Below are 17,785 nucleotides of genomic sequence, written 5' to 3'. Positions count from 1 at the left end.
GATGGACTGAATGGCTTCCGTGCCTGCAGTGCTATTCTATGCTGTTACTTACACAGGTGGTGAAGAGCTGGGACTTGCAGAACATGCTGGTAAAGGAATTATATAACCAGAGGGAGAAAGGAAGTTGGAGGACAAAGCAATGTATGGAAAAGGCATGATTTTCCCCTATATTAAAATAAAGAGCACTTGGCACAAGAAAGTACCATCCTATAGTTACTTTCTCTCAGTTGTAAGGTTATGGAGGCTGGCTCAATTTCTTCGGAGGGACTTTGAGGGAATGCAAATTAAGTTTACATGATTATGAAGGAAAATTACAAGATGAAACCAGGCAATTTGTAGCCTATGGTAAAGGACTAAAAGTTAGGAACTGGTGGCAAGAAGTAGGTCAGGTACAGATTACTCCTCTAAAATCTAATTGATCTGTAGAGTAAGTAACCTAGGACGATCAATGAAGTAGACAATGAAATTTACTCGTCGATGGAGATAATTAGCTGCTATTTTGGAATGAAGGGATATGGTGAGCTGGGGCTGAACTATGAAAATGGCTTGTGGGCCTAATGAGCTGTTACTGTTCTTAAAAAATTTGATTTTTTAAAAATTTGTTCTTGGGTTATGGGTGCTGCTGGCCCCTCCATGTATATTGCCCATCACTAATGTCCCGAGTTAGGCTTTCTGTCTTTTTTTTTATATATAACACTTGCGTATCTTATTAAGAAGTCATTAAGAGTCAATCATGTAGAATGGGACTGGAGCTGTGTGTTGTCAGACTGGGCAGGAATAGCAGATGGGAACAGGAGTTGGCCATTTAGCCCTTCAAGTCTGTTCCGCCATTCAATGAGATCATGGTTTTTGTTTTGTATATTTTAGAGATACAGCACTGAAACAGGCCCTTCGGCCCACCGAGTCTGTGCCGACCATCAACCACCCATTTATACTAATCCTACATTAATCCCATATTCCTACCACATCCCCACAATTCTCCTACCTGTACTAGTGGCAATTTATAATGGCCAATTTACCTATCAACCTGCAAGTCTTTGGCTGTGGGAGGAAACCGGAACACCCGGCGAAAACCCACACAGTCACAGGGAGAACTTGCAAACTCCGCACAGGCAGTACCCAGAATTGAACCCGGGTCGCTGGAGCTGTGAGGCTGCAGTGCTGTGCCACTGTGCTCGCTGGGTTGATCTATGACAACTCCAAATTGCTATATTCTGAGAGTCCCAGCTCCATACCTTGATCCAACATTTGCTTAAGCAACAATATGTCCACTATATCTGCTCAATAATTGACTGCCTCCATTTTTAATGTCCCTTGTTCTCACCATTACACAGATAACTTCCCATTCATGGCATGGTCATTTTATCCTGGTATCCAGACACTTTTGGCCAGATTTACTCAGCTCAGGCTCACAACTTGCCACTGTGGAATTTGACCTGACAATCTCTGGGTTGCTGGCCCAATGTCATAAACAGTAACCTCTGTCACAGCCACACCCTGTCTTCTCAGATGTCCATAATCTTGAGCTCATCTAAAAAACTGCTGCCCTGTATTTGCTGACTGACACAGAGTCCTGGTCAAGCAACACCTTGATTTTGTAATCCTGGTTTTCAAATCTCTCCACTGCCTCGCCTCGCCCCTCCCTACCTCTGTAATCTCCTCCAGCCCTACAACCCTCAGATATCTGTGCTCCTCTAATTCTAGCCTCGAGTGCTGCCAATTTTAAACCACTCCACCACCGGCAGCCATGCTTTCAGCCATCAAGACAGCTCTGAAAATCCCTCCCTAAACCTCTCTCTCCTCCTTTAAGACGCTCCTTAAAACTTATCTCTTTGACCAAGCTTTTGGTCACCTGTCCTAATATCTCTCTATGTGGCTGTGTAAAATTTTTGTCTGATTGTAGTGCTGCGAAGCACTTTAGGGTGTTTCACTACATTGAAGACGCTATCTAAATTCCAATTATTGTCTATCTTCTTCATTCTTAATGCACTGAGAAAGTTATTACATAAAAGAAAAAGCACAATGATTTCTACCTTGTGACTCACTGTTAGAGAGAGCCAGGACTGCACTAATCTAATATTCTACTTCCCACACAGGTTGTTCAATGGCCTCTCATGGTTATTTTTCAATAGCTCTGCTCCAAGCCGATAAGGCACTGAGTGTTCCACATGGTATGAAAAACACTGCTGGAGTGACATAGAGCAGACTTCCGACTTAATTAAAGAATAATAATGATTTAAAATTCCACAGGCACTCTGATGTGTTGCTGCTCTCTGCAAGTAGGAATGGCTCTGTAAATCACTAGGGTTATGTAGCAATGGTGCAGTATACAGGACAGCAGCCGGTGTCATTTCCATACACAAGCTGGGCTTCTAAGATTGAAACTTCAGAGTACCAAGGCTTTGACTCGGCAAAGGCCAGTTCAGGCCTGGAGTGAAGACGCTCTCTGTCTGCCTTGCTACATCCCCCTCCCTCGAAACAATGGGCCTCCTTCTGTGATACCATGACCACTTCAGTTCAAGGAGGCTTACCACCACCTTCTCAAGAGCAACTAGGGATGGCTGCGATACCCACAAATTGAGAATGCATTCAAATAGGGAAAATATTAGAGAATAGTGTACACTAAGCTTTCATTTTTGAAATATTAAGATCCCAAGAAGTTTACTTTTTTCCATCTGATCAATCCTTTATTAATGTGCAAGGAATTGGTAGTGGAAATTTTCCCGCATTTCAGAATCAAGGACTCTGACCTATTCAGTGCTTCTAAAAGCAGGCAATTAGTCAATTGGCTCCTTGCTGCATTGTTAGTTATTCTTGGTATCCGGACTACACTAGCAAGACTGTTTATTGCCCATCTCCAACTGCCCAGGTGGCAGGCTGTTGCCTTGAATTACTGTGGGTCTTGTGGCAATGCTACTCCCAGAATGGTGCTGGGCAGGGTTACGACTCACCGGCGATGAAGGAATGATGGTTAATGTACAAGAAACAAAACACTTGGAAGGGAACTTGAAGGTAATGATGGCCTCTTAACATTGCCGCTTGCCTTTCTCAAAGTAGATAAGCCCAATCTGTCTGTGTGGGATCGTACTGAGCTCAGGATGGCTGCCAATATTATCTGCATAACAGTGATTATACTTCAAAGTAGTTCCACAAGGTGGTCACTCCAGAAGCAGCAGGAGTTCAGGATAGTAGGTGGGTGGCCATCCGGAAGAGACAGGGTGTGCCGGAGTCTTCAGGGTGTGTGCCACTCTCAAACGGAGACCATGGCACCAATGGCAAAGGACTGTACAGGAGAGAGCAGCAAAGTGCAGAGAGGCAGTTGTTATCGGTGATTCCATAGTCAGGCGGACAGACAGGCATTCTGACCCGGAGTCCCGCATGGTGTGCTGCCTCCCTGGTACCAGGGTAAAGGACATCACAGAGAGAATCTAATATTTAAAACAGTATGGCTTTGGGAAAGACGACTGCAATCAACCTTGTGCTCTTACACTATTGCAAAGAGCAACGTAAAAGACCCTGTGGCAACAAGCAAATGGAAACATAGTGCTTATGTTACTGGACTATTAATCCATGGAGATGAGAGTTCAAATCCCTTGGCCTCGTGGGGGAATTTAAATTCACTTGAGTAAATAAATGTGGAATTAAAAACTACTATCAGTAATGCTGACCATGAAACTACCGGATTGTTGTAAAAACACAACTGATTCATAATACCCTTTCAGAAAGGAAACCTGCTGTCCTTACCTGGTCTGGCTTATATGGGACTCCCTGATCCACAGCGATATGTTTGGCTCTTAACTGCCCTCTGAAGTTGCTTAGCAAGCCAGGCAGTTGTATCAAAATCACTATGAATAACTATAAATAATTATAATCCACATGGACTGCAATGGTTCAAGAAGGCAGCTCACCACCATCTTCTGAAGCGCAGTTACAGATGGGCAATAAATGCTGGCCTTGCCAGTGACACCTATATTCCGTGAATGAATAAACAAAACGGAAGGGCCATGGCATTACTGTTCAAAGCAATTATTCCCTATTTTATTTCCCCTTTCCCTTCTCCTCCTGAAGGTTCTGACACTTGATACCCAAGAAGAGAAAAATAAATGTGCATTTATATAGCGCCATTTGTGACCTCAGGTCATGCCAAAGCACTTTACAGCAAATGAAGAACTTTTTATTTGAAGTGCTGTCATGTAGAAAATGATAATCTGTGCACAGCCAAGATCCCACAAGCAGCAATCTGATAAATGACTGAAAACTACTGAAAATTTAGATGATCCAAACAATTTATAAAATTGCTCCACCAGCCCCAAGCTGATGAGCATGCCCCACTACCCAGAGAAATACATGTCACCTGGGCGAGAAATCCTCTCACTTGTCTCCAGAAACTGGCTGCACTGGCAGGAGGGGGTCAGTAACCAGGGGGCACAGATTTAAGGTAATTGACAAAAGAGCCAGTGGGGGAGATGAGAACTTTTTTTTAAAGCAGCAAGTTGTTACTATCTGTAATGTGCTGCTTGAAAGAGTGGTGAAAGCAGATTCAATAGTAACTTTCAAAAGGCAACTGGATAAATACTTGAAATATTTTGCCATGGGGCAAGAGCAGCGGAGTGGGACTAATTGAACAGCTCTTTCAAAGAGCAGGCACAGACACCAAGGGCCAACTGGCCTCCCTCCATGCGGTACTGTTCTACAGTTAGTGCATTACTCTTTGAATAAGTGCCTTAACAGCACCATAAGTTATAGATTTTGAATAAGTATGGTTTGCTCCATCTACAAATGAGGAAAATGAGGAAGGGCAATGGATTAAAGAGACAGAGAGACATATCCAAACATAATGAAATTAGACATTGAAGGAGGGTGACAAAGAGGAGGAAAAGAAACGGTAGAGAGAGGAGCAGGATAAGAGAGAGAGAGAAAGGAGGGGAGAGAGTGGAAAGAGAGAGGACAATGACGAGGGGAAAGGGGACGGAAAGCAAGAGACAGATGGATGGGGTGGACAGAGTGGAAGTGGGTGTACGGAGAGTGAGCTACAGAGGGCGAGAGAAAGAAAAATGGAGAAAGGTAAAGGAAGAGCAAGAAACATTCAAAGAGACAACTTCAAGAGAAAAGTGTAAGATACAAAACGTAAAATAGAAACAAAACCCACAAAAGAGAGAAAAACAGCTCTTGCTGGGTGGTGGCCTGGCATTCAATGAATTCTCCCATTCTCACTGTATTTCTTTGACCAAATGGATGAAAAGAAAAAAAGAAATTTTGTTGCAACTACCTATCTGCAATAGTTTGGGAGATTTGCAATGAATGCCAGAGCAATCATCAGCTCTTATCTGCTGGTAGCTGTAGAGAATGCTTAGAGGAAGGAACAGCAAATGGGGTGGTCCTCTTTCAGAGAATGTTCTACTTAACAAGCTCAGTAGTTTGTTACAGACTGTCTGCAGCCTTCGACCTGGTTGACCTCCTCCTCCAACTCCTCTCCACTGTGTCCAGTTGGTTGGGACTGCACTTGCCTGGTTCCATTCCCACTGACCTAATCGTAGCCAGAGTATCATTTGCAATGGCTTTTCTTCCCACTCCCTCATGGTTACCTCGGGTGTCCCACAAGGATCTATCCTTGCTCCCCCTTTTATTTCTCATCTACATGCTGCCCCTCGGTGACATCATCCAAAAGCACAGTGTTAGTTTTCACATGCACGCTGACACCCAGCTCTACCTCACCACCATCTCTCTTGCCTCTTCCACTGTCGCTGAATTGTCAGACTGCTGATCAGATATCCCATATTGGATAAGCAAAAATTTCCTGTGATTAAATATTAGGAAGACTGAACTCCATTCTCTAGTTACTGACCTAACATCGCCCTTGTCTCAGCTGATCTGCTGCTGAAACCCTCATCCATGCCTTTGGTACCTCTAGCTTTGACTATTCCAACACATTCTACCCCCGTAAACTTATCATTCAAAACTCTGTTGCCTTTGTCTTAACTCGGACCTAGTCCTGTTCACCTATCACCCCTGTGCTCACTGACCTACATTGGTCAAGCAATGTCTTGATTTTAAGATTCTCATTCTTAATTTCAAATCCCTCCATGACCTCGTCCCTCCCTATCTCCATAATCTCCTCCAGTCCCACAACCCTCAGATATTTATGCTCATCTAATTCGGGCCACTTGAGCATCCCCAATTTTAATTGTTCCACTGTTGATGGCCATGCCTTCAGCTGCTTAGGTGCTGAGCTCTGGAATAACCCTCCCTAAACCCCTTGTCCTCTCTCTTTCCACTCTCTCCCCTCCTTTCTCTCGCTTTCCTCCTCAAAATCTACCTTTTTGATCAAGGTCATCTGCTTTAACATCGCCTTATGTGGCTAAGGGTTGCCATTTGTTTTATAACGCCTCTGTGAAGCACCTTGGGATGTTTAATTGTGTTAAGGTGCTATATAAATACAAGCTGCTCATGTTATCGAGGGACAGGATTTCATGCCTAACCAGGGCTGCCTGAGTTTCACAAACTCAAGTGTTAGATGCACGAGTGTCACAAAGTGCTTACCGCACAGCAACACACAAACTGACACAACTGGTGCATGTTGTTGTTGTTGTTGTGCTTCACTAGTGGCTCCTCCCACTCTACATCATCTCTTCCCCATCAACAAATCCTTCTCTTCCTCTCGCCCTCATGTGTCTATCTTGCTTTCCCTTAAATGCAGATCAGTCATGATCTCAGTGAATAACAGAACAGACTCGAGGGTTTAAATGGCCTGATCCTGTTCCGATACATCTATGATATTCACCTGAACCACTCTGTGTGGAAGCCACTCGCCACTCTCTGGGTAAAGACGTTTCTCCTGAAATTCCTCTTGGATTTGTTAGTGACCGTCTTATATTTATGGCCCCTGGTTCTAGACTCGCCTGCAAGTGGAAACATTTTTCCCTGTCTAACCTAATAAATTCTTTCATAATCTTAAAGACCTCTGTAAGGCCACCCCTCAGTCTTCTCTTTTCTCGCAAAATTGTGTCTGTCCGAGTCTCTCCTCTTCTCTATGAAAAAGAGGGACAGTAAAAGATCAGCTGGTCCAGTGAATCTATCTCATTCAGCTGTGCTCAGCAAATAAGCAACATAACCACCCAATAGGCCTCACCTATTAAATTAACATTTTACTTGCACGGTGACTCTTCACTTGTAATGCTGATTGTTGAAGGAGCTCCAGGGGTAGACGTGAACTCCAAAAGGTTGCAGAACTAATTCTCTCTGATCTGAACAATTTACCTTAACCCTCCTCTCAGTCCTTGTATTAAAATAGGGCCAGCTCAATTCTAAAAGGAGCCATCAGAACTGAAACAATCACACAGCACTGTTTAGATTTTAACCTAAGTGGCTTGGTTCCTCTCTCCACTAAGACCTCAGGAGACTACTGACCAAGTCGTGCAACATTTTGAGGCTGGAGGAGACGGAATTTAACTGCAGCTGGCTTTTAAATTCCTTATGTCGCGTGAATGCATTTTGAAAGGGAGAGCCGCCGAGCCAAAACTAGACAGCAGCGATTCATATCTGTCACATGACGCAAAAACAACAGTACATTTAGGACTCGGGAGGCTGAAATGTTCAACTGCTCGATGGGATTCAGGAGATCAACAACTGTGCAAAGTGTTTGGTGGTTTCACCCCTGGAATGAGCTCAGACATGGAACACCAATAAGAGTGCCTTCTCTTCGAACTTCCACCTATCTCATCAACCTGGCATGCTCTTCACGTCAATAGCGCTCCTGCCAGACAACAATGCCCTCACCTGATGGGTGAGCGGTGGGCAAAGTCACTTCAAAGTGACGATAACTACAACACACATACATGAGAACGAGTCAAAATCTGCAGTGTTTGCAGGAACAGTTCCACACATTAAACAGCGAAGCACTTTGATGGCCACACGAACTGCACATTTATTGTCCTTCTGCAGACTGTTGCCCGTTGCCATTTGCGCAGCAATATTTCTCTTCAGCTGCTGACTCGCTTGGTTTTGAAGTGTCTGGCTTAATGGGATTTCCAGGCTGCACAATCTTTGCCTAAATTGTTCCCTGATTTCAGCACATTTTTCATTCAGAACATCAGACATAACTTCTACATCACAGCTAGAAAACCACCCTTGAACATTTCACACACACCAGGTGATGTAAAAGACATCCCGCTTCGGGGAGGAACAAGAGACAGAGCACCGCACTTACCCAGGACGCGCGCCTGCAATGTGACCTTGACAGAGGTGCTATCATTGATCTTGTTGGTCATGATCATTTCCTCTCTGACAACCCCTTCTTTGTGGGCGATGTACTCACACTTAACTCGGTAACCTGTATGGGAGGGGAAAAGAAGGTCATTACAGAACAGAAAGGTCAGACAAAGCACGAGGGAACTGGCTCTTCAGATACACTTGATTTTGCAATAACAACTTGCATTTGTATAGTGCCTTCAATGCAGGAAAAAACTCCCAAGGCTCTTCACAGAAGTGTTATCAAACAAAATTTGACACCAAGCCACATAAGGAGATATGTCCAATATCTTGGTCAAAGAGATAGGTGTTAAGGATTGACTTTAAGGAGGGAAGAGGTAGAGAGATTTGTGGGAACAATATCAGAGCTTAGGGTCTCAACAGCTGAAGGCATGGCCACCAGAGGAAACAAGAGAATTGCGGATGAGCAAAAGGCCTAGAATTGGAAAAACGCAGATATCTCAGAGGGTTGTAGGGCTAGACGAGGTTAAAGAGATAGGGAGGAATGAGGCCACTGAGAGATTTCAAAATAAGGATAAGAATTTTAAAAATCGATGTGTTTCCGGACCGGAAGCCAACGTAAGTCAGTGAGGGTGACAGGTGAACGGGACTTGGTGTGTTTGAGGATACGGGCAGCAGAGTTTCTCAGTAAAGAATGGAGCTCGTGCAGCACACATCAATCACAATCAATTACTGAGCGAATCAAGTTACCACTTCCTGACTGATTCTGCATTCAGTGAAGTGGTGTGACAACGCTACTGCCCCAGTAGCTAAGTGGATAACTACAACATCTAATGTGGGACTGAGTCCAACAAACCATCAAGGCTCCAGATTAATCTGTCTGTGATGTTAGTTGATTGCAGTTGGGTGGAACTTCCAGCGATCTCCTAAAACAGGGTTTGAATTCAGTCATGGTTCCCGATCACTACCCACTGTCAGCTTGGCTCATTTGGTAGTATTCTTGCTTTAGGAGTCAGTGAATCTGATCTGCAAAACACTCTCCAGGATTGAGCGCCAAATCTAGGCCAGTGTAGTACTGATGGAATTCTGTCTTGCCAGAGGTGCCATTGCCAGCTGAGATGTTAAACCGAGGTATTGTCTGCCTCAGTTCATCTGGATGTTAGACGGGCACCACGCCTTAGAAAGGATATATTGGCCTTGGAGGGAGTGCAATGTAGTTTTACTAGAATAAGATGTGAACTCCAAGCATTAAACTACGAGGACAGATTTAAAAAAACTAGGTTGTATTCCCAGGAATTTAGAAGGTTAACAAGTGATTTGATTCAAGTTTTCAAGACATTAGGAGAGACTGTTAGGATAGATAGAGAGAACCTATTCCCACTGGTTGGGAAGTCTCGGGGGCATAAAGTCATGATCCTGTTATTTTTTTCTCTCCTTGGGAAATATTGCGATGCATCTTTACGGCTGTAAAAGATCAGTACTTCTTTACAGCAGCAAGCTCCAGGGACTGTAAGCCAAAGTGCATTCTGGTTGCCCGGCAACAACCATAGAGAGAAGGAGAACAGGACTTCAATGTATCCATTTTGACTTTGAAACTGGCTAGCAGAGACACACGGTTCACAGACTGTTCTGGTACCGGAAGGAAATTGGACAGCTCTCTCTCAGTTTATTCAAACCCTATTTATTATACTCTCTCTAAATTCTAAAGAAGCTTCAAGCTAGATTAATTTCTTAAAGAAATAACAAATTATTGATCGACTGTGTTCATCGTTGAAAAAAAGTGTTTAATACTAGAACTGCTGTACTGAACTGCTGAATTCCTATCTTTGGAAAGATCTTCGGATTCATTGGATCTTGGAAGACTGAAATCTAATGTGGACTGTAGAATTTGAAGATCATTCATCAGAAGCGTAATCTACAAAGACTATTGTTTTTTCTATTTTTTCAGGCAGTTAATTAAAAACCAAACTACTGTTTGAGTATTAGTATGCGAATGTGGGAGTTAGTTTTTTTTAAATAAGAAGTTATAGGGTCTTTAGATATTGGTTTATCTTAGTAGTGTTTAAGATTTTAGTGTTTCTTAGTAAACAGTTAATTTGTTGATATCTAAAGATACCTGGTTTGGTTCGCCTCATTCGGGGGTTACTAGATTGTTTCAATTCGGCTGCTGCTTTCTTCAATTTGGAAAGCTTTAAGATATATATTGCAAACTGTGGAGCGACGGGACTGAATTGACAATGCGTTGCTCCCACCACGATCAGAATAATATATTTTGATTGGGGGCTTTGTCTTGAGTGGTTGTAATAATATCAAAATTAGAGCCAGACCTTTCAGGAGTAAAATTCAGAAACACTTCTACACACAAAGAGTTGTAGAAGCTTGGAACTCTCTTCCACCAATGGTTCTTGATACTAGATCAATTGTTAATTTTAAAACTGAGATTGATAGATTTTTGTTAACCAAATGTATTAAGTTTGCTGATGATACAAAGGTAGATGGAAAGGTAAGCTGTGAGGAGGACACAGAGGCCGCAAAGAGAGAGATAGAGCCAAGTTAAGTGATTGAGTATCACATAGGGAAGTGTGAAGTTGTGCACTTCAGTCGTAAGAATAGAAAAACAGAATTTTTTTTTTTTAAAAGGTGCGAAACTTGTTGATGTTCAAAGAGACTTGGGTGTGCTTGTACAAGGAATGTAGAAAGTTAACATGCAGGTACATCAATCAATTAGGAAGGCAAATGGCATGTTGGCCTTTATTGCGTGGGGATTGGAGTACAGAAATAAGGGAGTATTGTTACAACTGTACAGAGTTTTGGTGAGACCATATCTGGAGTATTGTGTGCAGTTTTAGTCTCCAAAGGATATACTTGCACTGGAAGCAGTGCAGCGAAGGTTCACTAGATTGGTCCCTGGGATGAGAGGGTTGTCCTATGATGACAGACTAAGTAAACTATATTCTCTAGAGTTTAGAAGAATGAGAGGTAACCACTTTGAAACATGCAAGATTCTAAAGGGGCCGGATAGGGTAAACAGAGATTATTTCCGCTGGTCGGGGAATCTAGAACGTGGGGGCACAGTCTCAGGATAAGGGGCTGATCATTCAGGATTGAGATGAAGAGAAATTACTTCACTCAAAGGGTTGTGAATCTTTGGAATTCTCTACCTCAAAGGGTTGTGGATGCTCCATCATGAGGCTGGGATAGACAGATTTTTGGTCTCTCAGGGAATCAAGGGTTATGGTGAGTGGGCAGGAAAGTAGAGTTGAAACCCAAGATCAGCCATGATGGTTTTGAATGGCGGAGCAGTCTCGATGGGCCATATGGTCTACTCCTGCTCCGATTTCTTGTGTTCTTCTGTGTGGGTTATGGAGCAAAGATGGTACACAGAGTTATGTCACAGATCAGCCATGATCTCAATGAATGGCAGAGCAGGCACGAGGGGCTAAATAGCCTCCTCCAGTTCCTATATCATAAATATTCCATGCCACTAATAGAAGAGCAGTGAATTCTTCTGGTGTGCTAACCAACTTTCCTCCCTCAAACAAAATCACTAAAAATACACTCATTGCTTAATCATTACACTGCCATCTGTCGGAGAGCCGCCGTGCAAAAGAATAGTGACTGCATTCACTTACGCAACAAGTGATTGCATTTATAAGTAACACTGTATGTGAAGCACTTTTGAGAAGTTCGAGGGGAACTGGTAGGTCCTCTATAAATGCGGGCTCATTCTTTCGATCATTTCTGCTAATAAGGGCAAGAAGATCCGATGGAGCAGGATTGGGCTCACTTGCAATGCTTATTCTGCTGGCCTGTCCCACTCGCCCAAGAAGAATGGGTGAGAAACTCCAGAGAGGCAGCTGGTTCCCACAGAAGCATAACCCAAGCATGAATCAACACCCTTAGGAAGGGGGAAATCCATCGCAGGCTGCTGCTGCAATGCAGCATTGTCTCAGCTCATTCAACAGAGACTTATGTGCCATAAGTAACTCTACAGTGCAATAAAGCTCTCACATTGCCTTGATTATATTACTCCAAGATCATCCTTATTCGTAGCCAACAACAGAGTTAAATTATTTCAGTCACTTTTCCAGAATTGTTGCGTACAGTAGCCTGGGAATCATTATACCAGTAATGGGACAAGTAAAGAAACAAAAGATAGGTCCAGAGGTGCCATAAATGATAATAGAATCATTACCAGAAGCTGCTGTCCAAAGAAATTACACCATTGTTTGTGATCTGAAATTGTTGAACAGAATGTTGAGTCTGGAAGGCTGCAAAATGCCAACAGAAAGATAAGGTGCAGTTCCTCAAGCTTACGCTGAACTTCGCACTGTCATTCTTTGTTTTGCATCATCAGCCCCTTTAGTATTTAATCTCTCCTGCCTTCCACCCTATGACAGATCTTTCCTTTTGTTCTTTCCTCCCCTCGCTCCACTTCTTTCCCGGTCTCTAAACTTGTTTAAAACCTATTATACCTCTAACTTTCCCAGTTCTGATGAAAGGTCACAGACCTGAAATGTTCCCAGCATTTTCAGTTTTTTTTCCTCCAGATTTCCAGCACCTGCAGTGTTTTGCTTTTGTATTAGTAATCCAGAGGCTTGGCCAAATAAGAGAGAGAGTGTGAGTTCAAACTCCACCCTGGCAGTTTGAGAATTTTAATTCAGTTTTTAACAATCTGGAAATACAAAAAAGCTGGCATCATTAAAAGTGACCATGAAGCTGTCGGATTGTGGGAGGGAAACCTGCCACCCTACCACTCGGGAGGGTTTAAACTAGTCTTGCAGGGGGGTGGGACCCAAAATAGTAGTCTCTCCGATGAGATAGTGGAGGCAAATGTAGAGGTTAAAGCAAACAAGTCCAGTAGGCAGGCTAGGCAGGGGCAGGACAGGGAGCATGGAAGGTCTGGTAGGCTAAACTGCATTTACTTTAATGGAAAAAGCCTTACAGGTAAGGCAGATGAACTCAGAGCATGGATCGGTACATGGGAATGTGATATTATAGCTATTACGGAAACGTGGTTGAGGGATGGGCAGGACTGGCAGCTCAATGTTCCGGGGTACCGATGCTTCCGGTGTGACAGATGTGGAGGTAAGAGAGGAGGGGGAGTTGGGCTATTGATTAGGGAGGACATCACGGCAGTAATTAGAGAGGATATCCCGTGGGGAATGTCCAGCGAGGCCATATGGGTAGAATTTAGAAATAAGAAAGGGGTGATCACTTTGATGAGATTATACTATAGGCCCCCCAATAGTCAGAGGGAATTGGAAGAGCATATATGTCGGGAAATCACAGACAGGCGTAGGAATTATAGGGTACAGAACTTTAGTTAGGCCACACTTAGAATATTGCGTGCAATTCTGGTCACCACACTACCAGGAGGACGTGGAGCCTTTGGAGAGGGTACAGAAGAGGTTTACCAGGATGTTGCCTGGTCTGGAGGGCATTAGCTATGAGGAGACCTTGGATAAACTCGGATTGTTTTCACTGGAACGACAGAGGTGGAGGGGTGACATGATAGAGGTTGACAAAGTTATGCGCGGCATGGACAGAGTGGATAGTCAGAGGCTTTTTCCCAGGGTGGAAGAGTCAGTTACTAGGGGACATAGGTTTAAGGTGAGAGGGGCAAAGTTTAGAGGGGATGTGCAAGGCAAGTTCTTTACACAGAGGATGGTGAGTGCCTGAAACTTGCTGCCGGGGGAGATGGTGGAAGCAGGTACGATAATGACGTTTAAGAGGCATCTTGACAAATACATGAATAGGATGGGAATAGAGGGATACAGTCCCCGGACGTGCAGAAGGTTTTAGTTTAGGCAGGCATCAAGATCGGTGCAGGCTTGGAGGGCCGAATGGCCTGTTCCTGTGCTGTACTGTTATTTGGTTGTAATAGTAGGTGATTTTAACTTCCCTAATATTGACTGGGACTGCCTTAGTGCCAAGGGATCAGATGGGGAAGAATTTGTTAAGTGTGTCCAGGATAGTTTTCTGAAGCAGTAAGTGGATGGCCCTACTGGAGAAGGGACTACACTCGACCTCCTCTTAGGAAATGAGGATGGGCAGGTGGTTGATGCGTCAGTGGGGGAGCACATTGGGACCAGTGGCCATAACTCTATTAGCTTCAAGATAGTTATGGAAAAGGATAGGACTGGTCCTCCGGTTGAAGTCCAAAACTGGGGGAAGGCCAATTTCGATGGCATCAGACAGGAACTCTCAAAAGTTGAATGGGAGACGCTGTTTACAGACAAAGGGACATCTGGCAAGTGGGAGGCTTTTAAAAGTGAGATAGGAAGAGTACAGGGTCGCATATTCTTGTTAGATGGAAGGGCAAGGCTGGCAAGTTTAGGGAACCTTGGTTGACAAGGGATATTGAGGGTCTGGTCAGGACCAAGAGGGAGGCATGTGTCAGGTATAGGCAGCTGGGATCAAGCGAGTCTCTCGAGGAGTATAGGGGATGTAGGACTACACTTAAGAAGGAAATTAGGAGGGCGAAAAGGGGCCATGAGATTTCCCTGACAGATAAGATAAAGGAGAATCCTAAAAGATTCTGTAAGTATATTAAGAGTAAAATGGTAGCGAGGGAGAGAGTAGGTCCCCTTAAGGATCAGTGTGGCAATCTATGTGTGGAGCCACGGGAAATGGGCGAGGTCTTAAATGAATATTTCTCGGCTATATTTACCGTGGAGAAGGTCATGGAAGCTAGTGAGTTCAAGGGAGGGAACAGTGATATCCTGGAGCATATCAACATTACAAAGGGGGAGGTGTTGGAGGTTTTGAAGCACATTAAGGTGGATAAATCCCCAGGGCCTGACCAGGTGTATCCTAGGATGCTATGGGAAGCAAGGGAGAAGATTGCTGGGGCCCTGGCAGAGATTTTTGTATCATCGTTAGCCACGGGTGAGGTACCGGAAGACTGGAGGATAGCTAATGTTGTGCCTTTATTTAAGAAGGGCAGCAGGGATAAGCCAGGGAACTACAGGCCGGTGAGCCTTACATCAGTGATGGGAAAGTTATTGGAAGGGATTCTGAGAGACAGGATTTATATGCATTTGGACAGGCCAGGTCTGATTAGGGATAGTCAGCATGGCTTTGTGCGTGGGAAATCATGTCTCACGAATTTGATTGAGTTTTTCGAGGAGGTGACCAAGAGGATTGATGAGGGCAGGGCGATGGACATTGTCTACATGGACTTTAGCAAGGCCTTTGACAAGATCCTGCATGGTAGTCTGGTCCAGAAGATTCAAACACATGGGATCCAGGGTGAGCTAGCCAATTGGATACAAAATTGGCTTGGTGATAAGAGGCAGAGGGTGGAAGTGGAGGGTTGATTTTCAGATTGGAGGCTGGTGACCGATGATGTGCCGCAGGGATCGGTGCTGGGCCCTCATATATTATTTGTCATCTTTATTAATGACTTGGATGTGAATGTCGGGGGCATGATTAGTAAGTTTGCAGATGACGCCAAAATTGGTGGTATAGTGGACAGTGAAGAAGGTTGTCTAAGGTTACAACAGGATATCGATCAACTGGGAAAGTGGGCAAGGGAGTGGCAAATGGAATTTAACGCAGACAAGTGTGAAGTGATGCATTTTGGGAAGTTAAACCAGGGCAGTGAATGGCACGGTCCTGGGGAGTGTTGTTGAGCAGAGAGACCTTGGGGTGCAAGTACATAGTTCCCTGAAAGTGGCAACACAGGTAGACAGGGTGGTGAAGGCGGCGTATGGCATGCTTACCTTCATCGGCCGAGGCATTGAGTACAAGAGTTGGGATGTCATATTACAGTTGGACATAACGTTGGTTAGGCTGCATTTGGAGTACTGTGTGCAGTTCTGGTCACCGCACTACAGGAAAGATGTGATTAACCTAGAGAGGGTGCAGAAAATATTCACAAGGATGTTGCCTGGTTTGGAGGGCTTGAGTTATAAAGAGAGACTGGATAGGCTGGGTCTGTTTTCCCTGGAGCGATGGAGACTGAGAGGGGACATGATAGAGGTATATAAAATCATGAGAGGCATAGATAGGGTAGCTAGCCAGAGTCGGTTTCCCATGGTAGGGGTGACTAAAACTAGAGGGCATAGATTTAAGGTGAGAGGGAGGAGGTTTAAAGGGGATCAAAGGGGTAAATCTTTCACACAAAGAAAAGTGGGTATCTGGAATGAGCTGCCAGAGGAGGTGGTGGAGGCAGGAACAGCAGCGACAGTTAAGAGACATCTGGACAGGTACTTGAATGAGCAAGTCATAGAGGATATGGTATTAATGCAGGCAGGTGGGATTAGAATAGATAGGCATTATGGTCAGCATGGACGCGGTGGGCCGAAGGGCCTGTTTCCATGCTGTACGACTCTATGACTCTAATCCAGTCTGAAATATTTGTAATTCCAGTCCTACACCTTATCCTCTGGCTATCAAGCCACTCAGTTGCAGAAAGCTACAGTTTAAGAAACCAGCCCACCACAACCTTCATGGGACAACTCGGAATGGGGAATAAAGGCCAGCATTGCCAGCGACACCCAAATCCCGAGAACAAATTTTAAAAACAAAGTTATTCTGTCTTAAATCAAGTCAGGTGACTCACTAAAGTGGGGTAGCTTTTTATCTTGGATCATTACACAAATTAAAATATATCAATGGATCGAACAGACTTGTATTACATCTATTCTACTGCATTCAGCTTACTCTAGAATAAATAATAATTAATAAATAATAATTTCAGAAGGCTTTTGATAAAGTCCCCCACAGGAGGTTGGTTAGCAAAATTAAAGCACATGGGATAGTAAGTAATATACTGGTATGGATTAGGGATTGGTTAACAGGCAGAAAACAGAGAGTAGGAATAAATGGGTCATTCTCGTGTTGGCAGGCTGTGACTAGCGAGGTATCGCAAGGATACAATACATATCAATGATTTGGATGTAGGGACCAAATGTAATATTTCCAAGTTCGCAGATGACACAAAACTAGGTGGGAATGTGTTATGAGGAAGATGCAAATTGGCTTCAAGGGGATGTGGACAGACATAGAGAGTAGGCAAAACATGGCAAATGAAATATAATGTGGTAAAATGTGAGGTTATACACTTTGGTAAGAAGAGCTGCACAGAGAATTTCTTAAATGGTAATAGAATAGAAAGTGTTGATGTACAAAGGGATCCGGGTGTCATAGTCATTGAGTTTTTCAGCACAGAAACGGGCCCTTCGGCCCATTGTATCTGTGCCGGCCATCAAGCACCTAACTGTTCTAATCCTATTTTCCAGCACTTGGCCCATAGTCTTGTATGCTATGGCGTTTCAAGTGCTCATCTAAATACTTCTTAAATGTTGTGAGGGTTCCTGCCTCTACCACCTCTTCAGGCAGTGCATTCCAGATTCCAACCACCCTCTGGTGAAAAAATCATTCCACAAATTCCCTCTCAATCTCCTGCCCCTTATCTAATAACCCCCTGGTTATTGACCCCTCCACTTGGGGAAAAGGTTTCTTCCTATTTAATCTATCAATGCCCCTCATAATTTTGTATACCTCAATCACATCCCCCCTCAGCCTTCTCTTCTCTAAGGAAAACAACCCTAGCCTTTTCAGTCTCTCT

At 43.9% G+C, this 17,785-nt stretch overlaps 1 long non-coding RNA gene across 1 annotated transcript in view; it reads right to left on the bottom strand.

Moving 5' to 3' along the window:
• LOC137360534 (uncharacterized) overlaps nt 1–12,489 on the bottom strand; it is a 30,168-nt gene extending 17,679 nt beyond the window's left edge. The window contains exons 1-2 of the long non-coding RNA XR_010971913.1: nt 12,404–12,489; nt 8,207–8,329 (exon numbers count right to left, since the gene is read on the bottom strand). This is a non-coding gene — a long non-coding RNA (uncharacterized lncRNA). The remainder of the gene's footprint in view (nt 1–8,206; nt 8,330–12,403) is intronic.
• Nucleotides 12,490–17,785: the final 5,296 nt, after the last annotated feature.

This window comes from Heterodontus francisci, unplaced genomic scaffold (genome assembly GCF_036365525.1).
Source record: "Heterodontus francisci isolate sHetFra1 unplaced genomic scaffold, sHetFra1.hap1 HAP1_SCAFFOLD_1563, whole genome shotgun sequence".
NCBI lineage: Eukaryota > Metazoa > Chordata > Chondrichthyes > Heterodontiformes > Heterodontidae > Heterodontus > Heterodontus francisci.
This window is presented reverse-complemented; position numbering and strand designations above follow the sequence as displayed.